The following is a 26,525-nucleotide window of genomic DNA, read 5'->3' on the forward strand; positions in this document are numbered from 1 at the left end:
TTAAATCAGATATGCACATACATACACACACAACACACACACACACACATACACATACATACATAATGTGCTAATGTGACTGGCGGTCAAGGCTGGCCAGTGGCAGAAATAGCAAACACCCAGAGACAGTACTGCAGTTCAGCACCTTGTCACACTTTTATTTACACAAAACAAGCAAAACACAGGAACAAACAAAAGTTTCGAACAAAACACTTCTAAATGCACACCGCACCCGAGCACAGCTATCATGGTGCATACTTTCTTTCTTATTGTTCAGAGTTAAGGTGGCCATGTGACTCTGTGTGCAGCAGGACAGTATGAGATAGTTCAGGCTTTTCAACTCGCAATGCATTCTGGTAAGCGTAGTCCTGCCTCACAGCTCCAGGGTCCTGGGTTCGATTCCTGGCTCAGGGGTCTGTCTGTGTGGAGTTTGCATGTCCCCCCTGTGTTCGCGTAGGTTTTCTCCGGTTTCCTCCGACAGTCCAAAGACATGCTGGCTAGCTGGATTGGCCTCTCTAAATTGCCCCTTAGTTGCCCTGCGATGGACTGGTGTCCCATTCAGGGTGTAGTCCTGCCTTGCGCCCTGTGTCTGCCGGGTTAGGCTCCGGCTCACTGCGACCCTCTATGGGATTAAGCGGTTACAGATAATGGATGGACAATTTCCATCACCACACACCCACGCACACATGCACCCATGTGCAGCCTGTGCCCTGCATACATCCTCCCCCTACTCTATCACAATACATACATACATGCATATATATATGTATATATATATATGCATGTATGTATGTATTGTGATATATATATATATATATATATATATATATATATATATATATATATATATATATATATATATATATATATATAATTTTCCCTTGATTAAAAGGCTACTTTATAAAAATGTTGTTTTTTATACTGTAGAACCATTCATCACACGGCCACGGCTATAAATATAATATTATGAGTTCATATCACATAAACTCCAACAAACAAACAAATGAAGACAGATGGAGATGAATCTCCCAATACTGTGTTTCCAGATTCAGACACTTTCAGTAACAGTACACTAAAGAGTATCCCAAACAAATTTCATCCCAATTAGATAAGCGCTTCTCTAGATAAATGTAAAAGTCACATAGGCTATACAATCCCCTCCACTATATCCCCACTGTGGGATATATATAATCAGGGACTTAGAAAACAGGTTTGTAAGGGTTAAAAATAATAAACAATGGAGCGTTCAGGCAAAACCTTGAATATTTATACCTTGGCAGAAATGGGTTTCCATGGCAATCTGTAGAAATCCTACCTCAGGAAAAACTAACAACGCGTCAATCTCGCACCATGGAGGCATGCCTCCTGATGGTTGATACAGACAGCGATATTTGGTGTAAAGAGTTAAATAAGGACATATATAAAACATTATATCGAAGACAACATCCAAACCTGACGCCTGTTTCACATTTACTGAGAGGATATCAATCTTATTTTACTCACAACCTCTGTACTTTTTGCTACCCATTTAATTTTAAATTAAGATACAGATTTTCATATGTGTTGTGTATGCATGTTTTTTTTCTGATTCAGTTGCATTTTAGGGGCACACTATAAATGACAGACCCCATCTTCATGGGATATACAAGTAAAATGCTGTTTACATTAAAAAAGCATACATAATAGAAATAGTGACATACCAAATAATACCCAAAGTATTTTTCTTAATACAGTATAAAGTGTATGGTTACCCCAAACACTGAGCAGTTTTAAAGACATTTATGCATTTCCTACATGCTCCTAACATTTCAGTTTTAAAGCAGAGAATAAACAGAAGTAATGTGCCCCATTTTTAAATTGCCATCTAAAAATATCTAATCAAGTTTATTGCAGTAATTTTTTACAGTATAGTAAAGCACAGTATCACATGGTAAAATCATAGTAAAAAATGGTAAATCATCAGCAGTAAATAATGATAAAAAAATGTACTTTCAGAGAAGCATTGGCATTTTCTGGACAGAATCAAAGGCAAGCAATCGCAACTCACTTGCTAATTATAAAATACCGCTTGAGCTTCACCTATACCACATCTGAATACCAGGAAGCCTCATTAAACCTGCCCTAATTTCCTTTGTATTGATTTAACCATCCAGATGGTTATAAAAAAGGCAGATACCTGCACAAATCAGAATTTAAAATAAGCTTGATATTTATATAGCTGTTATAATTAGGTCCAATGGCCCAGCATCCAATACTATTGCTTAAAAGGCTTCATCAGTTTATCCAATGTGCTGCATTTTTAATTTTAACCAGAACACCTCTGGATGATAACACAGATACACAAGAGAGTTGATATTGTTTTTCTGTGTGTTTTTTTTTTTGGTTTGGCATCTATTAGGTTTTCCCTAGCAGCTAAAAGCTTTTGAAACTGTTGGCTGCATACTGTTTTCGCTATCAGTATTGTCACATATATATATATATATATATATATATAGTGTAGCGTGCACGGGGGAAGGCAGAAGCAGAGCTGGTAGGTGACGTAATCACACATGAAGACATAAGCCCGATATACCCTCCTTGCAAAGGAGACGGCTCTTTTGTACAGTGATATCGGCGCTATGCTTTAGTGCGAGAGGTCCCGGGTTTGTGCCCGCCCTCCGCCTGTGTGTGGATTGCCTCACTGTGTGATGCGCCTGCCTGCGTTAACCCAGATTGCTACTATATATATATACATATATATATATATATATATATATATATATATATATATATATACATATATACACATACATATATACACATTATACTGTATATGCACCTGCTTGTTATCTTCCAGTGTGCAGAGTAGCCCCATGTGGTGTGAGAGCAACTAAGAAATATTAGGAGAGGGGATGATTTTCCACAGGGGATTTTAAAAATAATATAAAAATGTTGAATGCTGTATGTTAAATATCCCACCAGCAACCTGGCTCTTTTTTAATTTAATAGTCGCCAATTATTTTTTGTATTTTCTCCCAAATATCAATTTTTTTTTTTTAGGCTCAGCTCACTGCTAACACCCCCGCGCTGACTTGGGAGCATCGAAGACAAACACATGCTGTCCTCTGAAGCGTGTGCAGTCAGCCGACCACTTCTTTTCACACTGCAGACTCACCATGCAGCCACCTCAGAGCTACAGCGTCGGAGGACAACGGAGCTCTGGGCAGCTTACAGGCAAGCCTGCAGACGCCCGGCCAGACTACAGGGGTCGCTGGTGCGCGGTGGGCTGAGGAAACCCTGGCCAACCTAAGCCCATCAAGCCACAGTGAGCAGCCCCATCTTGTGCCACATGATCAGGGTGCCTGGGACAAATAATTTGAATGGGGGTTTTGTTTCTTTTTTTCTTTTGCACATTTTCAATGAATCAGTTTTTTTTTGTTACTTTTGGTCCCTTTTGTATATATGACCACAATTCCCTTATTTATTATCCAATTTGTTAAAAAAAAAAAAAAGAAAAAAAATGTCCATGTTGAAATTTCATTGTACACTGTCAGATTTGAGCTGACCATGCTAAAATATTTTTTACAAACAAATGTTTGTTGTTTTTTCTGTGTTTTTTGTTATCTGTTTGAACAGGGTGAGTTTCAGACTATTTCATTTTTTTTTATGAAAGCCTAGTGTGTGCAATTTCATGTCATGTATGACATGCACCTGTAACCTTTATAGTTTATAGCCACAAATCTAACAACAGTAAAACAAAAAAAAAAGGGGGGGAAACAGTGATCCTGTTGTGTCATTTATTGCAAACATTGGAATTACTGAAAATCTCTCAAGAATACAATTGCTGTTTTCTTAAATGGTCTAAATTTATTCCAGTGGTTTACCCAGCTAGTAAAAGGGTGCATCTGTTGTGGTGACTTTCTACTTGTCTGATGTACAGATATAGTAAAAGGAGCATTAGGGACTCGATCATTACAGTTTCTTGCAAGTGCGCAGTTTTCCAAAAATATCTTGGGCTGATCAGATGCTTTTGTCTGAACCTTGACGCCACTACCAACCACAATGGCATGGCATTCACAGGTGTAAATACTGATTATGAAATAACTTCACAAGTTTAAAAAATACTGTAGACAAAATGACTTTAGATGTGATGATAAAGCATTTAATGCTGATCGCCATTTTTAAACCAGACAAGGCAACTCTTTGGAAGGGCAAGTTCTTGTCTGTAACTCTTAAATAGCTGTACAGAATGATTATCATATACAAAACTAGTTATACTCTAGTATCCATGAAACATGAACACTCCATCAAATCAGGTGCTGAACTAGCATCAAACTAACCTTAACGTCACGTTTACAAATACAGTCCAAATACAAATGTGTCGGCTATAACACATTGTACACATAATATTTCCATGAGTACCCATCTGACAATGCTGGCTTAACTAGCAAAAGCATGTACTCATCACTAATTTAGAAAGCTGAAATTAGATCACACCATATAGGAGGAACTACAGAACATAAGAGGCATTTTTTTATACAGAGAATTCTGGGAGTCTGGAACCAACTCCCCAGTAATGTTCTTGAAGCTGACACCCTGGGATCTTTCAAGAAGCTGCTTGATGAGATTCTGGGATCAATAAGCTACTAACAACCAAACGAGCAAGATGGGCCGAATGGCCTCCTTTCGTTTGTAATCTTTCTTATGTTCTTATCAGCCTCTTATGACTGGTAGTACTTCACAGCTTATAATAGTAATACAGCAATGCTGCTTCCCAAGCACCAACCAGCTCATATATGTTTTGCAAAAACAACTTTAGCTTTTAGTGGCCTCCAATGAGTTTTAAGACAGAAGTAAGGTACAGATACTGTAATAATTATTGGGAGGGGTTGTGTCCACTGGAATGGGCAGGTCAAATGTGTCTGTATTAAACAAAATGCAGGTTTTAGAGCCAGTTCAGTATCACAACTGCAAGTTAAACTTCCTATTATGTCCCTTTAACAGTGGCAGCACCAGACTTTCCCTGATGAAGGGCAGAACAAAAAATTGATAGGGCTACACCCCTCTTTGTGCGGCATGCATAAAATACATTTGAATCATTTTCTGTGTCAGATAAGTGGACCTATGTGAACAGCAGGCATTTAAACATGTGCTGTATGTATTTTACCCTCGAAATGGATAACAAGAAAGTGAAATTGTCATGATATAATTTCTTAAAACCAGCATACACAGGAACATCTTGTATGTAAACAGTGACTGTGATTGTTCATTGGAACATTGATAAACTTAAACTAATGAAACACAAATAGAGATGCGAGCGTCTGCGCGGTGTATTTAAACAAAGAAAACAATTCTGAATAAGCAATATATCATGATTAATTTGGTATAATAATTGTGTAAAAGGTGCTTGGTAAAGTTATAAGCTCAAGAATATAATTTAGTAGTACTGTTAAAAATAGCAATACAGGGATTTTCGTTCTAAGGTAAAGTGGAGGTGCATCAATATATTTTCACAAGTGAAAAGCCGGCCCTCTCGTGAGACAGTGTGTAACTTTGTATGGCTTTGCTTACTTGGGGGGGGGGGGGGGCTATATGGGGGGATAAGGTACAATGTGGGGAGGCTTCAGCCTCCCCAAACCCTCCTTTGCCACCGCCCTTGCTCTTTGACCTGCATGTTTGGGATATCGTAGTGAAAACCTTGAGCACTCCAGTTTGAATGTACTGTCTGATACCATCAGGAAAAAAATAAACTGCAAATAGCATTTATGAAGCACTCGATCTCTGAGCTTTCCCCTGTGCTTTCATTTCAGATTTAGATTTCATCTATCAGCTGGTTATTCACTATTACCGTTACTGTCAGAGCGGGTGTTGTATCTGTCATTTTAGGCTGTGGGGACTGTCAGTCTCTCAGGACACTCTTGCAAGAAGTTGCATTTTAAATACATACGCTTTGTTTTATGGTTATGCTGGGGTCAGATGGCATACACCTTACATATACACTGCTAAATAGGTCTGTATCTTAAAAACATCAGCTACAAGGAAATATGGCTAGGTGTTGAATTTTTACCAGATAAATAAATCCTCAGGGTTATACAGTCAGCCAGGGTTATACAGTCAGCCATAGGTCAGCCTTCTGTACATTGTATTTTTTTAAAGCCTTGTTTGTTTACAGTTTTTTTGCTTACATTTGCCAAAGTCTATGATCCTCACAACTAATATCTATTTAAAGTAGCAGCAGGGTTACATTTTCAAGCTTGGATTTTATACAGTCTAAGAAGGAAAGCACTTGCATTTTCTGTTTTTTGCTGTACTGATTATTTTAAAGGAAACAACTATGAAAATATTTAACAACCTTAAATATATAACACTGGCATTTTTAAAGCTGTAAGGGACACACAATCTCTCTATATGAAAATTATGTATTTTTGACACGTCATAAATTCTGAAATTGTACGTTGTCCCTGTCAAATAAATAAATAAATGAATAAATAAATAAATATACAAAAGATGAAATAGTGAGAAAACATACTTTAAACATAAGGCATGTACGGTATTTAGCCTTTCAGCATTCAAAATCAGTGTTCATTTCATTGTGCATTGATGCTCTTTGTGACATCTTTAATTTTTAAAAGAATGTTGTTAACAAAAGGTTCATGTGCCAATGAACAAGTCTGAATATTGCTGCTCCTATATGAAACTGCTGCCAACAAAATTGCATATGCATGATCTAATTTAACTGCAAGTAGCTATTTATGCCATGAATCATCCAGTGACAGTGAATGCAACTAGAACTCTTCTTTAGTGCATTTGAATACTTGTGAAGGGCCAGGCAGATAAAATCAAAGCGGTTGCCAGGGACTGAAAATGGGAAAGGCACTAGAGAAAATGAGCTGCTGTCAACAGCCCTTGGAGGCAGCTATTTAGGTAAGTTACACCTGAAATCGTTTGGGGGTGTAATTGCTCTTTGGTCCAGACTTTCTTTTTGTCTCAGCCTGCAACAGCAATTGATACTCTGCAATGAATGGGTTATCAATTATCTTCCAAAACAATAAATATATAGATCTTAACATGTTTTGATTTGTAGGTAGCAGGACTATATATATATATATATATATATATATATATATATATATATATATATATATATATATATATATATATATATATATATATTGTAACGTAGCGGGTTATGAGAGACAGCAGGGAGGGGGTTAAAACCTCCCTGCGAGGGAATGCACTGGTTTGATTTTGTGTTGCTTTATTGTTTTGTTATTTGTTTAATTGTTTTATTATTTAATTATCATCCGCACCTGGGCGTTATTGGAAATTAGGCCCAGGTGCGGGGTTTAAAAGGTGAGCAGGCAGTCTGTTCGGGGCTGCAGAGTGGAAGGAGGCAGAGAGGTGCGCTGTCTCCAGGTGGCCAAAGAAAGAGAGCGGAAAAGTAAGTGCGGTTTCAAACCGGTGTGTTTTGAGAAGGGCGGGTAAACAGCATAGCTGTCCCGCGTTAATCAGGGTGTTACAGAAAGTTGAGTTAGTGCTCCAAGAGGAGCTAGGTGTTTGTTTTGCTTTTGTATTTTGTTTGTGTTATTTTTGTGTTTATTAAAAAAAGAATAGCGCGTCAGCGCTTGAAAAATCCATTCCTGTGTTCCTGGGTCAAGTTCTTAAAGGGGCAACGAACCCAAGTGAGGGTGAACCTTTTACATATGGTGGCAGAGAGTGTGGGCGCCCCTACGACCCTGGAAATGGAGACCATTGAACAGTTAATTGAGCGAATCAACCGCAATACTGCTGCGCAAATAGAGCAGCTGGAGAGATGGGAGAAAGAGATAGGGTTGGCTCCATTGAAGAAAAGGGAGCCAACAGAATTGGAGCTGCTGCTCCAAGAATGGGAGCAGGCTAGCGGAGCTCCGCAGCCTCCCGAGCCAGAGGGGGAGGAGCCGCCGCTTCCAGAGCCCAGAGGGGAGGAGCCGCCGCTTCCGGAGCCCAGAGGGGAGGAGCCGCCGCTTCCGGAGCCCAGAGGGGAGGAGCCGCCGCTTCCGGAGCCCAGAGGGGAGGAGCCGCCGCTTCCGGAGCCCAGAGGGGAGGAGCCGCCGCTTCCGGAGCCCAGAGGGGAGGAGCCGCCGCTTCCGGAGCCCAGAGGGGAGGAGCCGCCGCTTCCGGAGCCCAGAGGGGAGGAGCCGCCGCTTCCGGAGCCCAGGGAGGAGGTGAAAAGTTTACCTCCACCACAGCACCGACCACCGCCCCTACGGTCCAGTCCGGCACCGCTGCGTCCAGTCCCTCACCCTTTGCTCCAGGACACCCGGCCGGTCTGCCCGGACCTTCCTGCGCTGGACCTTGAGCCCAGGAGTGTGCAGCACTGGCCACAGCTTTTCCCCTGGTTCCCTACTCCGCTCTTCCCGAGCACCCAGACGTCGCTGGGCTGCTGCCAGACGTCGCTTTTGCTCCCCCTGTTCGCTGCTTCGCTTCCCCTGGGTGATCGGACATCACTGCGCCGGTTCCCAGGGGAAGATCTCTGCCCACTGCTGCATCCTCCAGTGCCACGGTCTACGCTCCGGTCGCCCCTGTTGAACCGTTGGGTCCCCTTGTCGCCGGTGCGCGGTCCTTATCTGGCTGAGCCGGGACGTGGACCGATCCACCCTCAAGCCTGCCCGTGGAAGAGGGCAAGAAGGGACATTTGTGGACTTGAGGGTGGGTGGTTATGTTTTAGGGGAGGAGGTGGCCGTCTCGTGGCCTGTGTCTTGTAAAGACAAGGGGGGGGATGTGTAACGTAGCGGGTTATGAGAGACAGCAGGGAGGGGGTTAAAACCTCCCTGCGAGGGAATGCACTGGTTTGATTTTGTGTTGCTTTATTGTTTTGTTATTTGTTTAATTGTTTTATTATTTAATTATCATCCGCACCTGGGCGTTATTGGAAATTAGGCCCAGGTGCGGGGTTTAAAAGGTGAGCAGGCAGTCTGTTCGGGGCTGCAGAGTGGAAGGAGGCAGAGAGGTGCGCTGTCTCCAGGTGGCCAAAGAAAGAGAGCGGAAAAGTAAGTGCGGTTTCAAACCGGTGTGTTTTGAGAAGGGCGGGTAAACAGCATAGCTGTCCCGCGTTAGTCAGGGTGTTACAGAAAGTTGAGTTAGTGCTCCAAGAGGAGCTAGGTGTTTGTTTTGCTTTTGTATTTTGTTTGTTATTTTTGTGTTTATTAAAAAAAGAATAGCGCGTCAGCGCTTGAAAAATCCATTCCTGTGTTCCTGGGTCAAGTTCTTAAAGGGGCAACGAACCCAAGTGAGGGTGAACCTTTTACAATATATATATATAATTAATAGGCAGTTATCAAAGCCACACTGTATAGGCACTATAACAACGCCATACTGTATAACTGAACATTATTTAGGAGATAATAATACTAATATTATTTTCCACATTATTAGTAGCCAAAAATCATTAAGGCCAAGGCTGATTAGAAATCTATACATTTTTTTGTATATGCAAAATGTATCCCTCGTAGAAACAGATATCTAATCTAAAAATGTCTACAAAATGATGATTTGTAGTTGGAAAGGGGGAAGTATCAACATTAACAAGAAACTGATTGAGCTCTTATACAGGCGAAGGGCTGGAATGCTCATATATATATATATATATATATATATATATATATATATATATATATATATATATATATATATATATATATATATATATATATATGCCTGAATAAATATAAGTTCAAATGTTAGGTCCTAGGTCCTTTATTCCCAGAGAATGATGCATTCTTGAAAATAGGACACTGGCTTCAGGAAATAAGAAGCTTAAAAATGCTGCATATTTTCATGGAGACCATCCTAGCTTTATTCTGGTACTAAATTGCCAAAGCTCCTCCTCATCTGGAATTCAGACAGGCTTAACATTGTAATGTTCGATACTATTTTCATAAACAGTTTAATACCAGATTTCTAACTCTTAATTTTGATAAGCAAAAAAGAAAAAAACACAATTAAAAAAGAAAGAAAGAGGGAGAGAGTGAGAATCCGACTTTAATTTGGGGTTTCAGCTGGTTAAAGATTGCATTCATGCCTAAGTGCAGCACGGCAAGAACATGGCTTATCTCAGACAGCAGGGTGGCTTGAAAGTACTTTCTTTAAACAAAAATAAAAAGAGTTTTGCAGTTAAAAGGGTAAGGGAGCTTTAAAATCATGCATTTCAGCTTTTTGAGCCATTGCATTTTTTTCTCAGTTCAGCTTCAAATTCAATGATACTAATTAAAAGGAGTGCAGGGAGATAACAGACGAAGTGTTAATGGGGCAGCATTGAAGTGTGTCGGGAAAATGAAGGGACCCTCAGGGGCTTGCCATGGTAGTTATAATCAGCTAAACTCAGCAGCCACAGGAGCGAGAGCTGCACTGCCATCAATCCTCTAACAGCCACGAGTCTGCTCTCCCAGAATTAGAAATACATTCAAGATATTGCAACAAACAATGCACAAAATGCTTATAAAAGACATAGTGATTTCCATTCTTCTGCCATTTTCTAAGTTTGCTAGGATTTGTGTTAGTCTTTTTAATATTGTGTTGTTTTGTTTTGTCATTTAAAATACCCACAATAAGTCTAAACTGTTTAGATTTCAGGCTGGATACTTTTTGGTTAAAAATCTTAACATACTGTCACATACTGTGCACATGTAGCCCTTTACAATTCAGAGTAAAAAGCAAAGCAGCGATGGGGAAATACACTTTGCTTTGTTTAAGGTCCTTCAGCAAATTGTGAAGGCAGCAAATCTATTTAAGAAATGCTTTTGTTTATTTAGTATGTATGTGTTACCAAGATGTTTTTATTTGATTTGATTTATTACTCACTGTATTGTTATCATAATGTGTCTTATTTTCAATATCTTTATGTATGTTTGAAACCTTGTTCTCAAGATGGCAGTGGCTTGCTACACTGTGCAGTACACATCTTCAGTAAAAAACAAGCATTTCTTGGCAGTGGTGCCTTTGTTTCAGCACCAAGGCTAGCGACAGAAACAAAATCTGTCTAACAGCAACCCTTGTGACATACTTTACAGTGTATTTTTATGCATTCCCAGACTGAAACAAGACAACACACATATTTTTATAGAGGCAGCTGCAATTGGCCTACTTATCGCATTTCCTAACAGTACAGTAAATTATCAGTAATGTGCACACACACACACACACACGATTTAGAACCAGCATTTAAGGTTACTTCTAAGACACAGCATAATACAATTTTCATAAAATAAGAATAAGTGTGTAAATAATAGCTGGTGGCTTCTCTTACAATTTATATACAATTTTTTGTTGTTTTACAAGAAGTTCTTCCTATTTTCAATACAATGGAGTTCAAAATGTCTGATACATTTGGTAAAGCTTCATGTCCATGGCCATTAGCATAAATGGTAAATCTATACCTAAACCTGTATCCCTCAGGCTTAGTGAGAAAGACATACAGTTCTAAGAATATTTAGTGATTGGTCCTACTCACAGCATTAACATACTGATATGAGACAACACAGTAGATTTATAATATCTATCGATGTGGGTTCCTGCTGACTAGCAATTGGCTGGGAATACCAGAACTAATAGGTCTGGTTGATATATATATAACATTTTTAACTTTTAGAAGCGTTTTATAAGAGAAAGCACCTGAGCACATCTGTCTGTGACCTACATGGTGTCTGCTACAGCCAGAAACAGAAAGGTATACATATTTGTATTTGTTTTTTATTTAATTCTATACCCTCTGCTGCTCAGTATTGGGTCAATCACTGACCTGTCATGACGCAAGCTCAATGATGTCATTAATCATTTATGTAATCTGATTCCTGTCGTGACGTAAGCTCAATGATGTCATTGATCATTTATGTAATCTGATTCCTGTCGTGACACAAGCTCAATGATGTCATTAATCATTTATGTAATCTGATTCCTGTCGTGACGCAAGCTCAATGATGTCATTACTCATTTATGTAATCTGATTCCTGTCGTGACGCAAGCTCAATGATGTCATTACTCATTTATGTAATCTGATTGCTGTTGTGATGCAAACACAATGATGTCATTAATCATTTATGTAATCTGATTCCTGTCGTGACGTAAGATCAGTGATGTCATTGATCATTTATGTAATCTGATTCCTGTCGTGACACAAGCTCAATGATGTCATTACTCATTTATGTAATTTGATTCCTGTCGTGATGCAAGCTCAATGATGTCATTACTCATTTATGTAATCTGATTCCTGTCGTGACGCAAGCTCAATGATGTCATTACTCATTTTTGTAATCTGATTCCTGTCGTGACGCAAGCTCAATGATGTCATTACTCATTTATGTAATCTGATTCCTGTCGTGACGCAAACTCAATGATGTCATTACTCATTTATGTAATCTGATTCCTGTCGTGACGCAAGCTCAATGATGTCATTACTCATTTATGTAATCTGATTGCTGTTGTGATGCAAACACAATGATGTCATTACTCATTTATGTAATCTGATTCCTGTCATGACGCAAGCTCAATGATGTCATTAATCATTTATGTAACCTGATTCCTGTCGTGACGCAAGCTCAATGATGTCATTACTCATTTATGTAATCTGATTCCTGTCGTGACGCAAGCTCAATGATGTCATTACTCATTTATGTAATCTGATTCCTGTCGTGACGCAAGCTCAATGATGTCATTAATCATTTATGTAATCTGATTCCTGTCGTGACACAAGCTCAATGATGTCATTAATCATTTATGTAATCTGATTCCTGTCGTGACGTAAGATCAGTGATGTCATTGATCATTTATGTAATCTGATTCCTGTTGTGACACAAGCTCAATGATGTCATTACTCATTTATGTAATTTGATTCCTGTCGTGATGCAAGCTCAATGATGTCATTACTCATTTATGTAATCTGATTCCTGTCGTGACGCAAGCTCAATGATGTCATTACTCATTTTTGTAATCTGATTCCTGTCGTGACGCAAGCTCAATGATGTCATTACTCATTTATGTAATCTGATTCCTGTCGTGACGCAAACTCAATGATGTCATTACTCATTTATGTAATCTGATTCCTGTCGTGACGCAAGCTCAATGATGTCATTACTCATTTATGTAATCTGATTGCTGTTGTGATGCAAACACAATGATGTCATTACTCATTTATGTAATCTGATTCCTGTCATGACGCAAGCTCAATGATGTCATTACTCATTTATGTAATCTGATTCCTGTCGTGACGCAAGCTCAATGATGTCATTACTCATTTATGTAATCTGATTGCTGTCGTGATGCAAACACAGTGATGTCATTACTCATTTATGTAATCTTATTCCTGTCATGGCAGCAGGATGCACCATTTGCTTCTATGCATGGATTTAAAAGCAGGCTGTCAGTGAGCCTACAGATCGCCTAGACAGGCTGCTTTGTAAGTGCAGAAGACATGAATTGGAAATTGATCCAACTTTAACAGACCTGACTTTCTCATCACCATTTTGATGTGGCTCCTGAGGTGAAACCATGCAGCAGGCAGATTAGACTGAAATAGAATGAATTAGCACAGGGGTAGCTCACTGTGCTACACCAAACTAGACCAGTCTTATTGATTACCATCATCACACAAGAGGCAGATTCCCAAAGCTCTCTAAAAATAATGACCCCTGATGGTTTATATCCAATTTCTGACGTAAAAATGTCCACAAAGTTTTTAGTCCACAAAGATGGAATCGCTTCATTGTGTGGTATTTCAATGGGAGATATGTTTGTGATGTAGAACACATTTATACAGCATGCATTTAGACAGTGTTATGTGTTAAGGTGTTGTCTTCTTCAAGTTTATACCTACTTCCATGTCAATTAGTCAATATAGCACACATACAGATAATGCAATATATCTTTTTTATAAACAAAGACTCATAAGCATTTTTTATTTAAGGATCACTTATTTGATGGCAAATGCTTCACACAAAAGTAAATGTCAAAATGAAAGCCAAGGATATTTGGTTGATATCTTCCATTTTATGTACAGGCATTTCCTAAATTCGCATTTGATGAGCTTCTCAGCTATACATTCTAGAAATTCCCTCTGGAGCAGCACGGAGTATGCTTCATGAAAATGTCATCTGCCAGTACTGCAATCACTCACACTCCAGCAATCATGTGCACAATGCAGAATGGGTTGAACATCCAGGTGAGAACGTGAACTGGCAATCAGCCACTGGAATTATGAACAAGGCCATTCTCTTTCATTTGCCGTCAACACAACCATCAAGGCCTTAATTACAAGACAAGTGTGGGGCCCGGTTGCTGAAAAGCTTATTATTATACAGCTCAGCTTCAAATCAGTTTTGTATTGATGAACTGTAGAAAATGAGGAAGCCTGGCACAGCACACACAAGACAAGAAGACTGATTACAAAGACAGTCTGACAGCACAAAGAAATAAATATGATTTTTTTGGGAATGCAATTACGCAGCTTTTCTTACAGAACCATGGCATTACAGTAGAGTAATCTTCTACTTAATCTGTTAACTGTTTACATGGCTTGGAACAGTTTACAATGTGTTTGTTGCTTTACTGTTTATGTTTAAAAAGCTGCTCCAACCAAGAAAGGCCCTCTTAATCAGACTAAGTAGCAGAAAAACAATACTCAGTGCTACGCTACAGTTAAGACTCTCCAAAAATCATTTGTGTCTGTGGCCTTTGTCAATTCTTTATCGGTTTTGTATTACGTATCATGCAACCGGCATTATGGGGTATATTTTAATTATCTAAACAGCATCAGTCCTTAAAAGCATCATTCTAAAACTCATAACCCTGCTCTATGAGAATGTGTTTCCTTTGTATTTTCATTGCATTAAGTGATGTTAACAAGGAGGTCAATAAATCACGCTTATGCGAAAATGTACCAGCAGGATAAAGGTGGTGGTGGTGTTGGAATGGACCCCTATCTGCTTCACATATGCCTTTGTGTATTTAATGACCATTATTATTTGTTTATTTAGCAGACGCCTTTATCCAAGGCGACTTACAGAGACTAGGGTGTGTGAACTATGCATCAGCTGCAGAGTCACTTACAATTACGTCTCACCCGAAAGACGGAGCACAAGGAGGTTAAGTGACTTGTTCAGGGTCACACAAGGAGTTAGTGGCTGAGGAGAGATTTGAACCGGGGACCTCCTGGTTACAAGCCCTTTTCTTTAACCACTGGACCACACAGCTTCCTACACAATATTTATTTTTCTATACATTTTTATTAGTGGAATTATTTATCAAAAGGAAATAAAACCACAGTGGATTCCACAGAGAACATCACATTGAGCCCTGTCTGTACGGAAGGCAGAGACTGTTTCTCCTCATTGCGCTACAGCAGACCCTACTGGCCAAGCGCCAGGTGACCTCAAAGCGGACACCAGCAGAGCTGGCCTTTGTCGTCAAGGGGCTGTAGGTTGACAACATCAACAGACAAAATCAGCAGCTTTTCAACAGCTCTAATGATTTCTTGAACTGTGGTTTAAACGGCTAGCCTAAATCTTCTAACACTAATTTTTCTTAACTACATTTTCCTATAACCGTGACAGATATTTTCCTGATAAGAAATTAGGTAGCGACCAACAAAATTCAGAAGAGCACGGTTAAAGGAGTTAAGATAACAGCTGATATTGCTGAGTTATTGGACTGTACAGCGCTTTGTGATATGTGTTGTTGTTGAGGGTGCTTTGCCTGTTCTAAAGCCTTTGCTTTTCAGGAATGAACTGATACAGTTGCTGTCTCTATGTATGAGCTCCTCGCCTCCCTCTGCAGTAGCCCCTCCTGGGAGGGGTATTGCTTGAGCAGCCGCAGGCTCCCCTAGGGCCAATGCTTGTCAGTGCTGTGATCAGAAGCCAGCCGCTCTACAGTTGGCAGTAAAGTAGCTGCAGAATTTCCTTGGTTGTTCACTCCCCTGAGAGCAGCCACTCACCTCTCCACAGAGGGAGGGCATTCATCTGCCATGTACGTTATCATTATAGAGCTATAATTAGTACAGTGTGAGAAAACAAAACAACCAATAAACGATTGAGGCAAATGTACAGTATATTTGTAGAAAAAGGATTGTAAACAGTGCTCATATCATATCAGCCTCTCAAACCCTAAGTGACATCACCAGAAACGATTCCATGCAGAGATCTGGTGCATATTACTGCCATTAATTGAGCCAGGTTTATCACTACTCCTCCTTGTAAAAGGTGCTAAGGGATCTTTCACCTCCACTAAGTCAGCACTCACTCATACTTCATCTGAAAGACACCACTCTCCTACACCGCGGAGTGGAGTTACTGTATGGCCAATATGATCAGACAACCATTCAAGTACTGACCAGGCCCAACCTTACTCAGTACCCAAGATCGGGCAAAATTATCTTGAACTTTCTTGTGATATCGCTAATTTGTAATCGGCTCCTGGGCGTCTGGTTTTGTATTCCACTGTTGTGTAGCATATTGCTGAATATTGGGATATAGAAATAGAAAGGTAAATGCTCAGGGACCATCATAACGTGATACTAGTGAAGAAATAAGCAGCATTAAACTTAATTTAAACAACATTCATATTCAAAAGACCATATTAAATTAACCTATCAAGTGTTTAATTATCCCAAAAGGTTTTACTCTGCACATGATGTTAGACACAGTGTTGAAAGAAACTTGGATAATGTTACCCAAAAAGTATAGAAAAAGAAATATTGTGTTATAAATATCATAAACAAGCAATAAAGAAAAGCATTGTAGTTATAACAGTCTGTGTCTGCACCAGTCAAACTATATGAAATTCTGAATGATAAGCTCGGTGCCATTCTCTTGTTATTTTCCCGTTTCAAAGAACATGTTTTTCTTTGTGAATATCCTGGTGAACCAATAGTGAAGTAAAATGCTCTCACTCATAACCTGTTAGCTCTTAGGTCTGTAGTTTGTGTGTAAAATATTTACTGTGCTCATCAGCCGTGGACGTTTTTAATTGCTGTAACGAACACATGTGCAAAAAAGCTTGATTTCTTTGAACTGGTACTAGAACATAGTGCATAGAACAAGGTTATAAAACTGCCAGTGTATATGTGTGTGTGTGTGTGTGTGTGTGTGTGTGTGTGTGTGTGTGTGTGTGTGTGTGTGTGTATACATATGTATATTGCACACTCAGCCATAGTGAAAAAATTAAATGCCCCTCGGGAAGACTATTGTTACCTCCCATGGCTCCGGGTATTATAGCCCCTGTCGGTAACAATAGTCTTCCCTCGGGTCACTCATTTTCTACTATAGCCCTCCTCACCAGTCCATATTTACTATGTGTGTGTGTATATATATATATATATATATATATATATATATATATATATATATATATATATAAAACATAGCATTCATTTTCCTTCTGTTGTAGTTTTATTGAAGTATTACTTTTAAAGAGTACAACAATAAAAAGATGAAGTAACCTGAATTAAGGAGGGCAACTTAAGTCGAGTTATACTGTGATTTCTGCAGTGCTAATGCCAATATTCTTGTTTCCTTTATATATATATATATATATATATATATATATATATATATATATATATATATATATATATATATATATATTCTGTATAATTCTCCTAAATGAAAAGAAGTTCAGCTCACTAATTGTACTGCAGGTTGTAAAAATAATGTAAAGGCAAAAGGTCATTCTTTTATTCCTCTTCTAATTGTCGCAGAATGATTCGGATTTGCTTGCTTTATCATAGGCTGGAATATGTATAGAACAATTGCTCTGCATACCTTAACCCTGTAAGAATGTGTTCTTCAAATAAAAACCAAGACTGAATGACCAAAACTGTATACACTATTTGTTAAACGGCAGTATCAGAACCAAATGTAACAAAAGCACATCATTGTATCCATTTGTAAAGGAAGACATTTGAACGGCATTGAATAAACATCACAATGCTGAAGCAGGTACTGGCATGCAGAAAACATGCAACAAGCATGTTTATGGGGCAAGATATGCATGAGAAAACTGCTAGTATGAACAAAACAGTTTGCTTCATGCGTTTAAAATCATCAGCAGCTGTTTAACCCTTTATGTCTCCCAAAAAGCTACAGTACATTGAAGACCGGTTGACAGACTACAATCATTTCTGAAACTACTAACCAGCCAGCATGCTCAGCTGAAACAGAGAGACTTTGTACAGGGAGAGGAGTCTATTTCATTCATTAGTTACAGCAGGGGTGAAATCGTTCCGTTTTACAGTAACAAAGCAGTTCATAATTTTACAATCAGTTTTGAATCCCTGCTATTAAGTAATGACCAATTACTCCCCTATACGACCACGGTTTAGTGGTAGTTGAATTAGCAGAAACTGTTTCTTAACCAATGTGTCTCTAGAAGTTTTATTTTATTTAAATGTAGATGAAAGATGCTGTATAAAACATCCAAACCATTTCTCCCTGTATAAAAGCATCCCTCAAACAGCAGCTGGAAAAAAGAGGGTGCAATGCAGTAAAGCACAGTTGGAGCTGTCGTCTAATTAAGCATTCAGTGCCTCACACACATGCACACACACGCACACGCACTCAGACATGTGTGTATGAACAATAAAGAACACTGCTGTCTTTTTAGTCCTTCCCCACTGTATTTATCTTTCTCCTTTTGCTGATGATAAAGGCATTCCGGATCTTCAGGGCTGAATCTCACACACTGGAAGGTGCATGGCAAGGCAAGCATTAATAATTAAGAAAGCATCTCCTGCATGCCTTGAAGAGAGGGTTGTGGGGATTCTACACCTGGGACTGCTGTCATATCATCCTATGGTCATTTCTGGAATGACACTGTAAAGTGTAGAACAAATATATATATATATATATATATATATATATATATATATATATATATATATATATATATATATATATATTTAGATACTTGGATACTCTAGATGTAACATCCTCACATAATGAGATCTCAATAGGTTCTTCTCATGACTACAATTCTTAAATAATTAAAGTTGGTGGTGCATTTACTGGAGAACAGTCCATATGTTAATTTAAAAATGCAGCTGTTCTATGTGCTGAATAATATTCTGCTCTCTTTTGGTTCCCAGTCAACAATACAGTAGTGCACCCAAACCCAGTCTGCTCCTGCCCAATTCATGCTGCTCAGTGTCTGGTATGACGATAACTAACTGCTACCTCTGTGACTCACAACTTCCCTCAAACCAGGTGAGAAGATGCAAATGGACAAGGAGCTAGCTAATGTTTTATTTTGATGCCAGTATATATTTCAACTTTCACTAAGAGAAAAGCAACCTTGATGGTTCAATTGATCCGTCTACCAGTTTAATACGGAAGATGAGAGAAATTAACTTGACAAGGCTTTTGTTAAGGCAACTGATGCACCAGGACTTCAAATTAGAGACAAATGCTGAAGATGTCTAATTTTAAGCAATGCAGGAAATGGCACCGAAAACACCCTCAATGCAAAATGATTTTCTTTTCTTTTGAAAAAATTCAAATTAAAAAGGCACCCTGCTGAAATGGTGCCATTCCCTGCATTGCTATCTAAAATATTTACAGCTTGTTTCTATAGTGCTGTTTATCTGTATACAAATGGCATTAACCTGTTCAATCAGTTTTAGAGAGAAAGGGAGGTGAGGTGAGGTGGAGTATGTGAGGTGGGGGGTATGATTTTCAAAGCTTTCTACTCAAAAATGAAAAAATACAGTTCCTTTTTCAGTTTCTACCAATGTGGTACTCCACTCCAGCTTGTACTGACAGGGTGCAACATCTCACCATTCTCTTTTCAGACTGTATCAAGGCGCTAGAAATCTGTTTGCGAATGACAAAGTAACATCCGTCAGTGACTTTTACATGAACACCAGAACCTGTAAAACCTTTTTTTTTGTCTGTAAAAACTAAAAGAAGAAAGAAACTCAACCAAAATCTCCATCTGGAGGCTTCTGAAAAAGTGTGTGTGTGTGCTAAAAGGAGACGGCTTAGTACAGTTTCAATCAGTCTTGCCACACTTCATTGGGAATTCATAGCTCCCTTTTAAAATCATTGTTTCTGAATATTATCAGCTTTGAGCAGCATAACACCTCATTATAAATGCAAAGTATCTTTTGGGTATATGCAATTTGATTATGCTGTCTAGCATTTCAAAACTTAACTAGAAGCATACAGAGTGCTATGTACAGGTATATTTAATGCAGATATGAGAAAGGAATTATTTTTAACGATTTTTATTTTGCTCAGTTAGAGTAATGCCTAATTAAAACACTGCTGCAGACAAAAATGTAATTTTAAATTCTGAACATACTGTATATCATCTAGAATCATCTCAAATTAAGAACCTACGCTTGTTGTGGGGCAATAAGTATTGTTAACCAAGGTCTAGATCAATTAAAAAAGTAAATGTAGGGCAGCAAAACTACAAGTAGTAAGAATGAACTTGCATGTGCAGTACTGCCTGGAAAAGCTACCTGGTTGAGGCAGAACATGATGAAAACAATATGTTTTTATATGTATAACACACAGGTCCATTACTAGTTCCCAGTTAATAGAAACAAGTACAGTAGTTTGGAACGCCCATTTACTGAGGATAGAAAACCAAATCACTGTACCATGGAAAACTGGCCCTGATTAAGAGGGGGTGGAAGTTTACATTTGGCATGGGCTTTTCCTGCATTATTGTCATGCTAGATTTGAGATTTTTTTGCTAAATGTCTCCATAGTTTCTAGTTGCTCCAGGATTCCTATATCTAGGTTACAGTCAATTCCCTTAAGGTAGTCTGCCTGGTCTCACTGGACCTTATTTGTTGATTCTGTCAAGAAGAAGACAGTAGTCTTGCTCCAAATTTGTTCTACCTCTTCTTGTACTTCAGATATTTTCTCAATCTTTTCCTGGGGGAAAACACGGTTTTACCATCATTGTTTGACAGACAAATTCCTATAATATATGTATTTTTTATTTTTTAAATAGCTATTTTTCTGGACCAAAATGGAAATAATGGTATTGCCCACTTATTTTTGGTGGCATCACTACAGTTTTTTTTTATAGTCACACACATACTTAATTTAGAAACAGTTTAGTGATATTAGTTTTCACCTACTATCCTAGAATGTAAACTTCTCCAAAAAGGACAGTCGTGGCAAGAAAATATAGTACAGTAGTGCTATTTGAGCTAGAAATGGTCAGGTTTTATTGGACGATGCCTATAATTTAGACTTGACTGTAAAAAGTATAGCATATAACATAATGTGAAGCCAATATTTCAACAGCTTGTTCTTTAACATCAAGAAATGAAAAAAACAACATTATGGCAATCATATTAAACATATTAGGTCAAGAACAAGGGTTTATAGAACCCTGAGAATATGAAGTCTATACCTCAAATGATCTCTGGATTAAGAGGTGTGGGGAGCTCTTAACAAATACAACTATGGGAATGCTTAATACATGTAGCTGCCACATTTCATGACTGTCTACAAGTTAAATCATCACGTAATGACTTATTAAAACAATTGTAGGGGCATGCACAAGTTAAAAGAGTAATAATCAAACCTTTAAATAGAATTCCCTCCCTGCTCATTTGCACAACATCATTCTCACAACTTCAGTTTTATTTTGCTATATAGAATTCAGACTTTATTTTCCCTTGGACTTGGGAGAAAGCCAGTTTAACCTGCCACCACACAATACAAGTTCAGCAGGTATTGGGAATGCTACAGTACTAGCAGAGGAGCAGAGGATTTTTTTTAACAGAGTAAAGCAAAACACAATGAAAGCCTCGTATGCATTGTAAAAAAACAAAAACAAGAAAAAAACACTGAAAAGCATGGAAACTATGGTATAAACATGGTATAAGCATAGTAAACTGAATAATTACCAATGCACATTTTTGTGGCCAGTTATTTTCAGGCCTCATCCTTCCTCCTGTACAGCATATAGAACAATACAAAATGCAGTCCATAGACACCTGTGGCTGCAAGAGGATAATGACAGTGTTTATTTTCTTTTTCCTATTTTCATACACTGTTTTAAAACCATTGATTTGGTTCCTCAACACATTAATTTGATAGAGCCTTTCATATTCAATCGGGACAGTAAGTATAATTTATACTAAATATCAAGTATGAATAATATCTGCACAGGATTCAACAAGTGATTATTGTAAACAGAGTCCTCTTTTATAAGGACGTTCCCCCAGGTTTGCTTTCTGGAGTCTCCTGTTCTATTTTTATCAATAGCATCAATTAATTTGCTGTAGTAGTTACGCTGAAGCAACATTTTATAACCTGATGAATGTGCCCTATGTGATCTTAAAATCTTTCATCAGAGCATGTTCATCAGCTACTATAGTTCTGCAAACTAGCTCATAGACAACAGTAGTTAGGCTTTCATTTATTTTTCTTCTGCCAGCCATATCAGGAAAACTCCATTGTACATGTGTCTATTTGAGTTAGTATCAGTTGTGATTACTCTCACTAGGATATTTATATTAATTATTTTTCCATCAATGTCCTATTATACTTTTTTAAACATTTGAAGACATTGAAAAAGACTTTCTGTACAGCCGAAATGTTTGTCATTGAATTTATTAAGTTTCTTTTTAGTATTTCTATACTTAGTTTTTAAACTACTTAAAGTCTTGGATTATCTACCAAAAAGATCACTTCTCCACATAATTTACATTAACCGTATGAGAGGTTTCCAAAAAAGGATGTCTCAAACCACATTAGATGTAACTACTGTAGCAAATACTGAAGGGAGGATTGTAATGAAGTGGTCAATGAGTGAATTTTATTTTATGTCAAGAGGTCATTTATAAAATCAGTTTAATGGTTTAACTATTTACATTTTTTACATTTGGTATGTATAGGATTGGGTTACCATCAGTTTCCAACTGGTCTGGAGATCAATTGTGATCATGTGAAAGCTGGAGGTCAATCTATTTCTACAGCTTGTAACAAAACAAGCCTTTCCCGACAACATGAGGGACTTCATGGTTCCGTTATAATGCACCCAATGCAATTCCAGCAAGACAGGTACAACTATTACTTTTAATTTGTTGGGTTCAATGTGAGCGATCTGTCTGATTAAATCAGACTAGTCATTTCACTGGCAGAAAGTAAAATGAACATTTACAAAAAATGTCACTGCCGTCACCAGCTTTGGTACAGTGTCTGTAAATCACACATATAAACTAAACCAGACCTGATTTTGAGACTTTACATTGAAAATTGAAAAATGGGGAGAATTCATATAAACTAAACCTTTTGCAAAGCAAACCTCCTACTCCCAGAAATAGAATGATTTAATCTGCCTTCTAAATCAAGCGTTGCTTTTCTTTTTTTACCAAAGACATTGCAGCATACACTATACTTTCAGCGGGAGGCTACAATTCTACACTACTCTGCTTTCTAAATACCTATTAAGGCTACACCTCTAAATGCCTCCTGTATGAATAGTCAAGACTGCAAAATTACCAAATTAGTTAACCACGGAAGCCATGCCTCTGTGTAAAAAGTGACAAGGACATTTACAAATACCAATAGTGTGTTACTAATCTATGAGAGTGTCCTGCTGGTATAAGCACTCAGTTACTGAAGCATTGTTGTGTGCTTCTGCAGATAAGCCCTGTATTAATATCATGGTTCTTTCAGTCCAGTAGTCAATGCTACTGACACTAAAACTTCCCAGCATTGTGAGCCACATCTTCTTTCCAACAATATACAACAACAATATAATCTGAAATGTATCTCGAAACTCTGCTGAACATTTTTGTTAACCAAGAAGACAGGTGCTGTAACATGTACAATTTGGCCAAGTAACACAACTTGGTAATTCATCTACTTTTAGATGCAGTTGACATGGATATAAAACTATTGCTTTACAAATACTGTGCATGTCATGCTAACCCTCATAGCACACCCCTTTCTAAGCATGAATGGACCAGGAAAGAATATTCTAATTAAAACAATGTTTAACTTGACATTGCATTGCCACTGCTTTGCACTAAATGCTGTATGTATGCACTTTATTCATGCTTTGGGTGGTCACCAAATTACAAACAGCATAACATAATGCAGGAATCCCATTGCACGGCAGTTTTAACTATCCCAGGTTTTACTTGATAAGGCTGAAGTAGACGCAATTAATCTGACAGTAAAACCAGGACTGGCTCAAGATGTTATGGAAGGTTTTCTTTGTATATTTATGTGGGGGGGTTGATATGAATTTCCTTACCACTTCTGAACTCTTGGTAAGTACTTTATACACATTAAGAAGGAAGACAAGGTGAGCCAGCATTGCCACTAAACCAGCACTGATACTGAAGCTCCCATGCATTTCTTTGAGCTGAACATTGTGTGACAAATGCCATGCAAGATGAGGAACATAATTAACTACTGGTTATCTGAAATAAGGTTGTAATATCTTGGTCACAAGCCATGGTGGAATGAGTCACCTAATTCAGAAACTAATTAAAACACACATACCAGACTATGAGTTTAAACATTCGGTTGCTGTAGTTCTATAAAGATACAGTACAGAGTATCATTACAAGAGCCCAATGTAAAACACACACAAACACCTATTTAACATGAAGGAGGTCAGCTGTATCTCATATATCCTGTACAACTGCTCATCTCCTCTTTATCATATTTGAACAGACTCCATATAACTCATGCGCATTTTTATTTTTGACATAGTTTGATTGCCACAATAAAACCATAGGTGTATACTTCTAGATGATTAATGCACGCCAGGCCTTGTTATGCCATAGGGTAAGAGTGCACATTAATCATCAAGCCATGCCCTCACTGTATTTCCATTATGCTCCTGTTTTAAAGTTTAGATTGATTTTAAATTGGTTAGTTGTGGCAATAGATTATGTTTTCAGTTAAAACAAGGCACTGCGCCTTCCATTTAGACAGTCACATATTATATTTGCTCTTGTTTCACTAAGCCTACCACCATCAAAGTTGAGGTTATTTAAATGCCAGTTCCCTATACTTATTGGCCAACCAAACAAACAAGCCAAGATTACTGAAAGTTTGCTGGTCTTACATTGTTTGGAAAATTAAAGATCGCTATGATCCGAAAAGTGCAAATCCCAATGTGTTTAATGTAACAGAGTGCTGTGATACGATTGTGTAATAAGAGACATGCTTAAAAAGTCCTGTCAAAATTACACTCCATGGCAAAGATGATGATCTGTGATGCTGACATCTAATGTGAGCCACGGCAAGTACAATTCACAGAACTGATCAAGCACCACAGTTATCAATAGGGTTTACTTATTGAAATAATACTAATTATTGAATATCTCAATTCTGCACTACACTAAAAAAAGCTAAAATACAGTATTTGCGTCAACTTGGATTTGAGTTCGATTTTTAAAATATTGAAATGTTTACCTTCAAGCATTACAAAATATGCTGCAGCTGCATACATATGGGTTTTGTCATAGATGAAGCTGTACTTCTGTAATAGGACATTAAAAAGCTCACTGTGAAAACATCAATATACTTCGGGTATATGTTGAGTGCATGCATACTGTACTAACTGTACATGTTCACCGATGTGATGTATCATCATAACACTAAAGTGACTGCAAACTGGTACTGGTAAAGCATTTTCATTTTATTTGAACTTTATCCCATGCCCTTTTACTCTCTATTAGATACAACCACTTGAATTGGTAAAGAGTTAAAACAGCAGATTAGGAATTACATATTAAAATGAACATGGATTGTTTATTTACTTTAACTAAAAACAAGCATGTAGGCTGATGAAGAACAGTAGAAATAGAGAAACGCAAGCATCTAGCTGCAGGTTTATCTCAGTGATCAGACACTCTCTACAGCTCACTTGTGTCTGCAGTGCTAGTGAATTATGCATTCCCCCATAGTGCTGAGATCTCAGCAGCACACCACTGCCAGAGTGACATCCTGCATGATATCAGAAATATTGTAAAATACATACAAAATAAAACTTTCCTAATACCATTAGAGAAGCGCTCACACTAATGCTCCTAGGTTCTCTTTAATACCGTTATTATACTGTTCTTTTTTAGTCAGCTAATCCATTTGAACAGCATTTTGTTTTGTATAATCTTGTTCATATTTCATGATAACTGTGTCCATGTCTCAAACACATCACTGAGCTCTTGGAAGCATATCCAGTATGGTCTCCACTGTTGTCGTCTGTAATATGCATGATTGCCACTTAAAACAAACTTATAGATACAATATTGTTTATCAACTATTTAAAAATATAATGCATAGTAAAAGACACTTTAAAACTGAAATAGAAAACTTTGAACATTTTTAAATATGGTGTACTTAGAAAGTATGTTAAGAATTCAAAAATACTGTGCATTATGTGAAAAAACATTATGTAAACAAAAGGTACACATTTGTGGTAACAGTGTATAAAATTAAATTGAATGCGTTTTCAGACCCTTCGGTTGCCCGTGACAAAAATATAGATATTTGTAAACCTCTTGGGATCTTGTTTTTTAACTGCTATCTACCTAT

General features: G+C 37.9%; 1 protein-coding gene across 19 annotated transcripts in view; it reads right to left on the reverse strand.

The window, feature by feature from the left end:
- Nucleotides 1-26,525, reverse strand: part of LOC117403113 (myelin transcription factor 1-like protein) — a 102,471-nt gene that overhangs the window by 70,722 nt on the left and 5,224 nt on the right. The window lies entirely within an intron of this gene.

Source organism: Acipenser ruthenus, chromosome 5 (genome assembly GCF_902713425.1).
Source record: "Acipenser ruthenus chromosome 5, fAciRut3.2 maternal haplotype, whole genome shotgun sequence".
NCBI lineage: Eukaryota > Metazoa > Chordata > Actinopteri > Acipenseriformes > Acipenseridae > Acipenser > Acipenser ruthenus.